The sequence below is a fragment of the Hylobates moloch genome, unplaced genomic scaffold, assembly GCF_009828535.3.
Source record: "Hylobates moloch isolate HMO894 unplaced genomic scaffold, HMol_V3 SCAFFOLD_9, whole genome shotgun sequence".
Classification (NCBI taxonomy): domain Eukaryota; kingdom Metazoa; phylum Chordata; class Mammalia; order Primates; family Hylobatidae; genus Hylobates; species Hylobates moloch.
Window position 1 is genome coordinate 110,124,221 of NW_026652284.1, and position 13,177 is coordinate 110,137,397.

The window sequence follows — 13,177 nt, forward strand, 5'->3', positions numbered from 1 at the left end:
CCTGCAGTAAGGGAGTTCAGGCAGAAGTGAGGAGTCTAGTTAGGGCAGTTTTGTGATAATACAGGTAATCATTAATGACAGGTTAGACGAGGGCATTGCACTCAAAGTGATGAGAATTGATCAGATCCTAGTCTACACTGAAGGTAAAGACAACATATATGAAAAGGATGGTTTGCAAGGATCGTTCCAAGATAGCCAAATAAGAACAGCTCCAGTCTGCAGCTCCCAGCATGATTGACACAGAAGACAGGTGATTTCTGCATTTCCAACTGAGGTACCTGGTTCATCTCACTGGGACTAGTTGCACAGTGGGTGCAGCCCACGCAGGGTGAGCCGAAGCAGGGCAGGGCATCACCTCACCAGGGAAGTGCAAGGGGTCAGGGGATTTCCCTTTCCTAGCCAAGGGAAGCCATGACAGACAGTACCTGGAAAATCGGGACACTCCCACCCTAATACTGCACTTTTCCAACGGTCTTAGAAAATGGCACACCAGGAGATTATATCCCACGCCTGGCTCAGCAGGTCCCATGCTCATGGAGCCTTGCTCACAGCTACTGCAGTAGTCCAAGATTGAACTGCCAGGCAGCAGCCTGGGCTGGCAGAGGGGCATCCGCCATTGCTGAGGCTTGAGTAGGTAAACAAAGACACCGGGAAGCTTGAACTAGGTGGAGTCCACCTCAGCTCAACAAGGCCTGTTTGCTTCTGTAGACTCCACCCCTGGGGGCAAGGCATAGCTGAACAAAAGGCAGCAGAAACTTCTGCAGACTTAAGCATCCCTGTCTGACAGCTCTGAAGAGAGCAGTGGTTCTCCCAGCACGGAGTTTGAGCTCTGAGAATGGATAGACTGCCTCCTCAAGTGGGTCCCTGACCCCCGTGTAACCTAACTGGGAGACACCTGCCCATAGGGGCTGACTGACACCTCATACGGCCGGGTGCCCCTCTGAGACGAAGCTTCCAGAGGAAGGATCAGGCAGCAATATTTGCTGTTCTGCAGCCTTCACTGGTGATACCCAGGCAAACAGGGTCTGGAGTGGGCAAACTCCAACAGACCTGCAGCTGAGGGACCTGACTGTTAGAAGGAAAACTAACAGACAGAAAGGAATAGCATCAACATCAACAAAAAGGACATCCACATCAAAACCCCATCTGTAGGTCACCAACATCAAAGGCCAAAGGTAGATAAAACCACAAATATGGGGAGAAACCAGAGCAGAAAAGCTGAAAATTCTAAAAACCAGAGTGCCTCTTCTCCTCGAAAGGATTGCAGCTCCTTGCCAACAATGGAACAAAGCTGGATGGAGAATAACTCTGACGAGTTCACAGAAGTAGGCTTCAGAAGGTCGGTAATAACAAACTTCTCCGAGCTAAAGGAGGATGCTCGAGCCCATCACAAGGAAGTTAAAAACCTTGAAAAAAGATTAGATGAATGGCTAACTAGAATCAACAGTGTAGAGAAGACCTTAAATGACCTGATGGAGCTGAAAACCATGGCACAAGAACTACGTGACACATGTACAAGCTTCAGTAACCGATTCAATCTGGTGGAAGAAAGGGTATCAGTGATTGAAGATCAAATGAATGAAATGAAGTGAGAAGTTTAGAGAAAAAAGAGTAAAAAGAAATGAACAAAGCCTCCAAGAAACATGGGACTATGTGAAAAGACCAAATCTACATTAGATTGGTGTACCTGAAAGTGACAGGGAGAATGGAACCAAGTTGGAAAACACTCTTCAGGATATTATCCAGGAGAACTTCCCCAACCTAGCAAAGCATGCCAACGTTCAAATTCAAGAAATACAGAGAACACTACAAAGATACTCCTCAAGAAGAGCAACCCCAAGACACATAATTGTCAGATTCACCAAGGTTGAAATGAAGGAAAAAGATGTTAAGGGCAGCCAGAGAGAAAGGTAGGGTTACCCACAGAAGGAAGCCCAGCAGACTAATAGTGGATCTCTTGGCAGAAACTCCACAAGCCAGAAGAGAGTGGGGGCCAATATTCAACATTCTTAATGAAAATAATTTTCAACCCAGAATTTCATATCCAGCCAAACAAAGCTTCATAAGTGAAGGAGAAATAAAATCCTTTATAGACAAGCAAATGCTGAGAGAGATTTTGTCACCACCAGGCCTGCCTTCCAAGAGCTCCTGAAGGAAGCACTAAACATGGAAAGGAACAACTGGTACCAGCCACTGCAAAAACATGCCAACTTGTAAAGACCACCAATACTAGGAAGAAACTGCATAAACTAATGAGCAAAATAACCAGCTGACATCATAATGACAGGATAAAATTCACACATAACAATATTAACCTTAAATGTAAATGGGCTAAATGTGCCAATTAAAAGACACACACTGGCAAATTGGATAAAGAGTCAAGATCCATCAGTGTGCTGTATTCAGGAGACCCATCTCATGTGCAGGGACACACATAGGCTCAAAATAAAAGAAGGAGGAAGATCTACCCAGCAAATGGAAAACAAAAAAAAAGCAGGGGTTGCAATCCTAGTCTCTGATAACACAGACTTTAAACCAACAATGATCAAAAGAGACAAAGAAGGACATTACATAATGGTAAAGGGATCAATTCAACAAGAAGAGCTAACTATCCTAAATATATATGCACCCAATACAGGAGCACCCAGACTCATAAGGCAAGTCCTCAGAGACCTAAAAAGAGACTTAGACTCCCACACAACAATAATGGGAGACTTTAACACCCCACTGTCAATATTAGACAGATCAATGAGACAGAAGGTTAACAAGAATATCCAGGACTTGAACTCAGCTCTGCACCAAGCAGACCTAATAGACATCCACAGAACTCTCCACCCCAAATCAACAGAACAGACATTCTTCTCAGCACCACATCGCACTTATTCCAAAATTGACCACGTAGTTGGAAGTAAAGCACTCCTCAGCAAATGTAAAAGAACAGAAATCACAACAAACTGTCTCTCAGACCACAGTGCAATCAAATTAGAACTCAGGATTAAGAAACTCACCCAAAACCGCACAACTACATGGAAACTGAACAACCTGCTCCTGAATGACTACTGGGTAAATAATGAAATGAAGGCAGAAATAAAGATGTTCTTTGAAACCAATGAGAAAAAAGACACAACATATCAGAATCTCTGGGACACAAAGCAGTGTGTAGAGGGAAATTTATAGCACTAAATGCCCACAAGAGAAAGCAGGAAAGATCTAAAATCAACACCCTAACATCACAATTAAAAAAACTAGAGAAGCAAGAGCAAACAAATTCAAAAGCTAGCAGAAGGCAAGAAATAACTAAGATCAGAGCAGAACTGAAGGAGATAGAGATACAAAAAACCCTTCAAAAAAAATCAGTGAATCCAGGAGCTGGTTTTTTGAAAAGATCAACAGAATAGATAACTGCTAGCAAGACTAATAAAGAAGAAAGGAGAGAAGAATCAAATAGATGCAATAAAAAATGATAAAGGTGATATTACCACCGATCCCACAGAAATACAAACTACCATCAGAGAATACTGTAAACACCTCTACACAAGTAAACTAGAAAATCTAGAAGAAATGGATAAATTCCTGGACACATACACCCTCCCAAGACTAAACCAGGAAGAAGTTGAATCCTTGAATAGACCAATAACAGGCTCTGAAATCGAGGCAATAATTAATAGCCTATCAACCAAAAAAAAGTCCAGGACCAGGCGGATTCACAGCCAAATTCTACCAGAGGTACAAAGAGGAGCTCATGCCACTCCTTCTGAAACTATTACAATCAATAGAAAAAGATAGAATCCTCCCTAACTCATTTTATGAGGCCAGCATCACCCTGATACCAAAGCCTGGCAGAGACACAACAAAAAAAGAGAATTTTAGACCAATATCCCTGATGAACATCGATGTGAAAATCCTCAGTAAAATACTGGCAAACCGAATCCAGCAGCACATGAAAAAGCTTATCCACCATGATCAAGTTGGTTTCATCCCTGGGATGCAAGGCTGTTTCAACACCGGCAAATCAATAAAGGTAATCCACCACATAAACAGAACCAAAGACAAAACCACATGATTATCTCAATAGATGCAGAAAAGGCTTTCGACAAAATTTAACAGGCCTTCATGTTAAAAACTCTCAATAAACTAGGTATTGATGGGACGTATCTCAAAATAATAGGAGCTGTTTATGACAGTCCCACAGCCAATATCATACTGAATGGGCAAAAACTAGAAGCATTCCCTTTGAAAACTGGCATAAGACAGGTACGCCCTCTCTCACCACTCCCATTCAGCATAATGTTGGAAGTTCTGGCCAGGCGAATCAGGCAGGAGAAAGAAATAAAGGGTATTCAGTTAGGAAAAGAGGACGTCAAATTGTCCCTGTTTGCAGATCACATGATTGTGTATTTAGAAAACTCCATTGTCTCAGCCCAAAATCTCCTTAAGCTGATAAGCAACTTCAGCAAAATCTCAAGATACAAAATCAGTGTGCAAAAATCAAAAGCATTCCTATACACCAATAACAGACAAACAGAGAGCCAAATCATGAGTGAACTCCCATTCACAATTGCTTCAAAGAAAATAAAATACCTAGGAATTCAACTTACAAGGGATGTGAAGGACCTCTTCAAGGAGAACTACAAACCACTGCTCAATGAAATAAAAGAGGACACAAACAAATGGAAGAACATTCCATGCTCATGGATAGGAAGAATCAATATCGTGAAAATGGCCATACTGCCCAAGGTAATTTATAGCTTCAATGCCATCCCCATCAAGCTACCAATGACTTTCTTCACCGACTTGGAAAAAACTACTATAAAGTTCATATGGAACCAAAAAAGAGCCTGCATTTCCAAGACAATCCTAAGCCAAAAGAACAAAGCTGGAGGCATCACACTACCTGACTTCAAACTATACTACAAGTCTACAGTAATCAAAACAGCATGGTACTGGTACCAAAACAGAGATATAGACCAATGGAACAGAACAGAGGCCTCAGCAATAACACCACACATCTACAAAGATCTGATCTTTGACAAACCTGACAAAAACAAGCAATGGGGAAAGGATTCCCTATTTAATAAATGGTGCTGGGAAAACTGATTAGCTAGCTATATGTAAAAAGCTGAAACTGCATCCCTTCCTTACACCTTATACAAAAATTAATTCAAGATGGATTAAAGACTTAAATGTTAGACCTAAAACCATAAAAACCCTAGAAGAAAACCTAGGCAACACCATTCAGGACACAGGCATGGGCAAGGACTTTATGACTAAAACACCAAAAGCAATGGCAACAAAAGCCAAAAGAAACAAATGGGATCTAATTAAACTAAAGAGCTTCTGCACAGCAAAAGAAACTACCATCAGAGTGAACAGGCAACCTACAGAATGGGAGAAAATTTTTGCAATCTACCCATCTGACAAAGGGCTAATGTCCACAACCTACAAAGAACTTAAACAAATTTACAAGAAAAAATCAAACAACCCCATCAAAAAGTGGGCAAAGGATGTGAACAGACACTTCTCAAAAGAAGACATTTATGCAGCCAACAGACACATGAAAAAATGCTCATCATCACTGGTCATCAGAGAAATGTAAATCAAAACCACAATGAGATACCATTTCATACTAGTTAGAATGGTGATCATTAAAAAGTCAGGAAACAACAGGTGCTGGAGAGGATGTGGAGAAATAGGAATGCTTTTACACTGTTGGTGTGAGTGTAAATTAGTTCAACCATTGTGGAAGACAGTGTGGCAATTCCACAAGGATCTAGAACTAGAAATACCATTTGACCCCCTGATCCCATTACTGGGTATATACCCAAAGGATTATAAATCATGCTGCTATAAAGACACATGCATACGTATGTTTATTGTGGCACTATTCACAATAGCAAAGACTTGGAACCAACCCAAATGTCCATCAATGATAGACTGCATAAAGAAAATGTGGCACATATACACCATGGAATACTATGCAGCCATAAAAACGAATGAGTTCATGTCCTTTGTAGGGACATGGATGAAGCTGTAAACCATCATTCTGAGCAAACTATTCAAAGGACAGAAAACCAAACACTGCATGTTCTCACTCATAGGTGGGAATTGAACAATGAGAACAGTTGGACACAGGGCAGGGAACATCACACACTGGGGCCTGTCGTGGGGTGGGGGGAGAGTGGGAGGGATAGCATTAAGAGAAATACCTAATGTAGATGACGAGCTAATGGGTGCAGCACACCAACATGGCGCATGTATACATATGTAACAAACCTGCACGCTGTGCACATGTACCCTAGAACTAAAGCAAAATTTAAAAAAAATAGGATAGCTGTGCAGATGTGAAATTATCTAATAAAATGCTAAAAAAAAGATTTTTAAAAAGAAAAGAAAAGGATGGTTTGCTACAATTCCAGGGAAACTGGTTACTTGCTAATCGGTTTGTTGATTCATCTGTTTATTCATTCATTCAGCAAACATTTAATAAGCACCCATTACATGGTAGGCCCTCTCTCAGGATTGGCAATACAGTGGTGAGCAAAGTAAGAATCGTCTCTAATTTCTTGGGGCTTACAGCATAGTGATAAAGACAAATATTCACTAAATGATTTTACTAATAAACCCATGCATATTCATAAATCATGAGTGATACCATAAATGAATGGTGCCTGATGCTGTCAAAACCTGTGGTAAAAAGATTTTGGTTTTTGATCATGACAACTAAAAGGTCAGGGAAGTTTTTCTTTCTTTTAGAGAGAGCAATTATTTTATTTTTTTAACTGTTATTTTATGCTCAGGCACACATGTGCAGGTTTGTTATACAGGTAAACTCCTGTCACTGAGGTTTCTTGTACAGATTATTTCTTCACCAGGTATTAAGCCTAGTACCTACTCATTATTTTTCCTGATCCTCTCCCTCCTCCCACCCTCCATACTCTACCTTCCAGTAGGCCCCAGTGTGTGTTGGTCCCTTCCATGAGTCTATGTATTCTCATCATTTAGTTCCCACTTATAAGTGAAAACATGTGGTATTTGGTTTTCTGTTTCTGTGTTAGTTTACTAAGGATAATGGCCGCCAGCTCCATTGGGAGCTGTTCTTGATCTTGTTCTTTTTTTGGCTACATAGTATTCCATGAGGTATACGTACCACAATTTCTTTATCCAGTCCACAATTGATGGGCAGTTAGATTTATTCCATGTCTTTGCTATTGTGAATAGTCCTGCAGTGAACACACGCACGCATGTGTCTTCATTATAAAACGGCATCTATTCCTTTGGGTATACACCCAGCAATGAGCTTGCTGGGTCAGATGGTATTTCTGTCTTTAGGACTTTGAGGAACCACCAAACTGTCTTTCACAGTGGTTGAACTAATTTACATTCCCATCAACAGTGTATAAGCATTCCTTTTTCTCCACAACCTTGCCAGCATCTGTTATTTTTTGACTTTTTATTAATAGTCATTCAGACTTGTGTGAGATGATATCTCATTGTGGTTTTGATTTGCATTTCTCTAACGATCAGTGATGTTGAGCTTTTTTTTTAATATGATTGTTGGCCACATGTATGTCTTCTTTTTGGAAGGTGCCTCTTCATGTCGTTTGCCCACTTTTTAATGTTTTCTTTTTCTTGTAAATTGGCTCAAGTTCCTTATAGATGCTGGATATTAGACCTTTGTCAGATGCATAGTTTGCAAAAATTTTCTCCCATTCTGTAGGTTACCTGTTCACTCTGTTCATAGCTTCTTTTGCTGTGCAGAAGCTCTTAAGTTTAATTAGATCTCATTTATCAATTTTTGCTTTTGCTGCAATTGCTTTTGACATCATCAAGAAATCTTTGCCAGTTCCTATGTCCAGAATGATATTGCCTAGATTGTCTTCTAGTGTTTTATTTTTATAGTTTTGGGGTTTACATTTAAGTATTTTATTCATCTTGAGTTGATTTTTGTATATGGTGTAAGGAAATGGTACAGTTTCACTCTTCTGCGTATGTTTAGCCAGGTATCCCAGCACAATTTATTGAATGAAAAAGACACACATGCAGCCAACAATGCAGTCTTTCCCCATTGCTCGCTTTTGTTGGGGTTTTCACAGATCAGATGGATGTAAAAGACAAGCAATGGGGAAAGATTGCATTGCTGGCTGCATATATGTCTTCTTCATTCAATAAATGGTGCTGGGATACCTGGCTAGCCATACGCAGAAGAGTGAAAATGGACCATTTCCTTACACCATATATAAAAATCAACTCAAGATGAATAAAAGACTGAAATGTAAAACCCAAAACTATAAAAATAAAACACTAGAAGACAATCTAGGCAATACCATTCTGGACATAGGAACTGGCAAAGATTTCATGATGATGCCAAAAGCAATTGCAATAAAAGCAAAAATTGATAAATGAGATCTGATTAAACTTAAAAGCTTCTGCACAGCAAAAGAAGCTATGAACAGAGTGAACAGGTAACCTACAGAAAGGGAGAAAATTTTTGCAAACTATGCATCTGACAAGTTCTAATATCCAGCATCTATAAGGAACTTGAGCCAATTTACAAGAAAAAAAAGCATTAAAAAGTGGGCAAATGACATGAAGAGGCACCTTCCAAAAGAAGACATACATGTGGCCAACAATCATATTAAGAAAAAAGCTCAACATCACTGATCGTTAGAGAAATGCAAATCAAAACCACAATGAGATATCATCTCACACAAGTCTGAATGGCTATTAATAAAAAGTCAAAAAATAACAGATGCTGGCAAGGTTGTGGAGAAAAAGGAATGCTTATACACTGTTGATGGGAATGTAAATTAGTTCAACCACTGTGAAAGACAGTTTGGTGATTCCTCAAAGTCCTAAAGACAGAAATACCATCTGACCCAGCAAGCTCATTGCTGGGTATATACCCAAAGGAATAGATGCCGTTTTATAATGAAGCCACATGCGTGCGTGTGTTCACTGCAGGACTATTCACAATAGCAAAGACATGGAATAAACCTAACTGCCCATCAATTGTGGACTGGATAAAGAAAATGTGGTACATATACCTCATGGAATACTATGTAGCCAAAAAAAGAATAAGATCAAGAACAGCTCCCAATGGAGCTGGCGGCCATTATCCTTAGTAAACTAACACAGAAACAGAAAACCAAATACCACATGTTTTCACTTATAAGTGGGAGCTAAATGATGAGAACACATAGACTCATGGAGGGGACCAACACACACAGGGGCCTACTGGAAGGTAGAGTATGGAGGGTGGGAGGAGGGAGAGGATCAGGAAAAATAATGAATGGGTACTAGGCTTAATACTTGGGTGATAAAATAATTTGTACAACAAACTCCCGTGACACAAGTTTACCTATACCACAAACCTACACATGTACCCCTGAACTTAAAATAAAAATATAAAAAAAGAAAATGTATATATAATTTAAAAAAGAAAGAAAGAAAATGTAAGTCTCCAGTCCAGGAAGGCTATAAGGAAAATTATTTTTAAATTCTGCAATGAAACGTAATTTTGAATTTAAAAAAAGACTATTCAGGAAAACATCACCTTACCAAATGGACTAAATAAGGCACCAGGGACCAATCCCAGAGGGACAGAAATATGTAATAATTCAAACAAAGAATTCAAAATAGCTGTTTTGAGGACACTCAAAGGAATTCAAGATAACACATAAAAGGAATTCAGAATTCTATCAGATAAATTTTTTAAGGAAATTGAAATAATTAAAAAGAAGCAGAAATTCTGGAGTTGAAAAATACATTGACCTACAGAAGAATGCACAAGCCTCTCTTAATAACAGAATTGATCAAACGGAAGGAAGAATTTGTGATCTTGAAAACAGGCTATTTGAAAATATACAGTCAAAGGAGGCAAAAGAAAAAAGAATGAAGCAAGCTACAAGATGTAGAAAATAGCCTCAAAAGGGCAAATCTAAGAGTTACTGGCCTTAAAGAGAAGATTGAGAAACAGATACGTATAGAAAGTTTATGCAAAGGGAGAACTTCCCAAACCTAGAGTAAAATACCAATATTCAAGTACAAGGTACAAGAAGGTAATAGAACACCCAGCAGATTTAACCCAAAGAAGACTACCTCAGGCATTTGATAATCAAACTCCCAAATATTAAGTATAAAGTAAGAATCCTAAAGTGGCGAAAGAAAAGAAAAAATAACAAACAATAAAATTCCAATACGTCTAGTAGCGGACTTTTCACTGGAAACCTTATAGGCCAAGAGACAGTGGCATGACATATTTAAAGTGCTGAAGGGAAAAAGAAACTTTTACCCTAGAATAATATATCTGGCAAAATAAAAATATATATATGCTTCAAGGATGAAAGAGAAATAAAGACCTTCCCAGACAGACAAAAACTGAGAGATTTCATCAACACCAAACCTGTCTTACAAGAAATACTAAAGGGAGTTGTTCGGTCTGAAAGAAAAGGATGTTAATGAGCAAGAAGAAATCATCTGAAGGTACTAAACTCAATGGTAGTAGGAAGCACACAGAAAAACACAGAATATTATAACACTGTAATTGTGGTGTGTAAACTACTCTTACCTTAAGTAGAAAGGCCAAACGATAAACCAATCAAAAACAACTACAGCTTTCAAGACATAGTACCATAGGACATAAAGAGAAACAACAAACAGTTAAAAAGCAGGCAGATGAAGTTAAAGTGTAGAGTTTTTATTAGTTTTCTGTTTGTGTTTGTTTATGCAATCACTGTTAAGTTGTCATCCATTTAAAATAATGAGTTATAAGACAGCATTTGCAAGTCTCATAGTAATTTCAAATCTAAAAACATACAATGAATAAGCAAAAAATGAAAAGCGAGAAATTAAAATATACCATCAGTGAGGATTACCTTCACTAAAAGGAAGAGGAAAATGAAGAAGAAACAGAAGATCACAAAACAACCAGAAAACAAAAAATAAAATGCCTAAAGTCCTCATTTATTAGTAATAACATTAAATGTAAATGAACTAAACTGTCCAATCTAAAGACATAGAGTGGTTGAATTAATTAAAAAAACAAGACCCAATGATCTGTTACCTACAAGAAATACACTTCTCCTATAAAGATACACATGGAATAAAAACATAGGAATGGAAAATATATTCGTGTCAATGGAAACCAAAAAAGAGCAGGAATAGCTATACTTATATCAGACAAAATAGATTTAGATTCACATTAGAGGTTAGACCCCAATGCAATCAATAATAGCTAGAGACTTCAGGCCGAACGCGATGGCTCACGCTTGTAATCCCAGAACTTTGGGAGGCCAAGGTGGGGGGATCACGAGGTCAGGAGATCGAGACCATCCTGGCTAACATGGTGAAACCCTATCTCTACTAAAAATACAAAAAAATTAGCTGGATGTGGTGGCGGGCGCCTGTAGTCCCAGCTACTCGGGAGGCTGAGACAGGAGAATGGCATGAACCCAAGGATCAAGTATTTCTGAATAAGATCTAGTATTTGATAGCACAAGGTGACTATAGTCAATAATTGTACAGTTAAAAATAACTAAAACAGTATAATTGTATTGTTACAATTATAACAAATAGGAATAGGACTTCCTAATTACATGGAATTCAGTTTCTGAACATTCTAAATATGTTCAATAATGAAGAGAGACAGAATTTTCAACAGTTCATGTAAAAGTCCTGATGTGACCATTTCAATTTTGTCTGATATGGGCCACGTAAGAGGTCACTGGACAACAGAGAATAATGAGAACATAAGAAGCTTCTCTAAGACTGGACCTATATAATAATGTATCAAAGATACATTCCTTAGCCTTCCATGCTATCAGGAATTCTCCATTATTAAGAAGAACTTAACTTCCTTTTCAGTCAAACTATGTAGGAAAAAAAAATATTCAACTCATTTCACAAACCCATCCTGAACATTTTTGTCGCTGATGATAGTATCGTTTCTTTTTCATCCCCTGATCCCATTAGGACTTACCAGATTATATATCCTTTTGTCCTGCAGAGAAATAGCACGACTGGCCGGGCGCGGTGGCTCACGTCTGTAATCCCAGCACTTTGAGAAGCTGAGGCCAATGGATCACAAAGTCTGGAGTTCAAGATCAGCCTGGCCAAGATGGTGAAACCCCGTCTCTACTGAAAATACAAAAATTAGCCAGGAATGGTGGAGGGCACCTGTAATCCCAGCTACTTGGGAGGCTGAGGCAGAGAATTGCTCGAACCCGGGAGGCAGAGGCTGCAGTGAGCTGAGATCGCGCCACTGCACTCCAGCCTGGGCAACTCTGTCTCAAAAAAAAAAAAGAGAGAGAGAGAAATAGCACGATTGAGTAGAGCCCCTTCCAATCTTCAGACCTCCTGCTGTCAAGCAGAAATCGTCAGACAAACTCCAGGACCAGATCAATGTGATTCTGCTCACTGTTCTCTTCTCACCAAAGGGTCCCTGACTCAATTTCCAATGCAGTATCCTGGAAAAATAAGCACAGGAGGGCCCTCTTCATCTCCAGAAGAGTGAGTCTGGAACTAGTTCTGGATCACAGAACCTTAGCTCTCAAGTCCTTCTCAGCAAAAAGTCTGTGGAACAAAATCAAGTGGCATCTAATTATGTATCTCCTGAATCAGAATTAAAAAGGCTTCTTCAGAGTCACACCCATTTCCTTTCACATACAGAACTAGCTGAGCAAGTCTTTGATTCATGGATTCCCAGCAACTATAGCTGGAACAACTTCTTTGGCTCATATTCCTCTGGTATATGTGCTGAATTTAGAATTCAATCATTGGACACCAGGAAAGGCAACTTCAGCAGGAGGGACAGGCACTAGTGCCAGGGCCCTGGGAAGCACCTCTGAACTGCCTACATGTGGAGCTCTGTACAACAGGAATTACTGTGCTTAATGCCTCCTCTGTGTTAAGTACTATCTAAATCCAATGTATTACTGGATGTATTATCTAAATCCAATCTTACAACAATCTTTATTTTAAAGATAAATAAAAAGGGGATTTGTGAAAAGAATTAAAAACTTGCCTGAAACCCACGTCCTTTCCAGTTACTCCCTATGGGTTTCAAGATGAATTAGAGTGCCTATAGAAGGAGAAACTGTATAAACAGGATTGCTACACCTTTAAGTTTTGAGTAACTTCCTGGAACTGACACTCAATACAGCAACATTCCTTTCAGCTG

General features: G+C 39.2%; 1 protein-coding gene across 1 annotated transcript in view; it reads right to left on the bottom strand.

Moving 5' to 3' along the window:
- Positions 1 to 12,596, bottom strand: part of GSDMC (gasdermin C) — a 49,384-nt gene extending 36,788 nt beyond the window's left edge. Inside the window, exon 1 of the mRNA XM_032758502.2 lies at positions 11,978 to 12,596. The gene's annotated coding sequence lies outside the window, so the exon portion shown is untranslated. The remainder of the gene's footprint in view (positions 1 to 11,977) is intronic.
- Between the last annotated feature and the right edge of the window lie 581 nt (positions 12,597 to 13,177).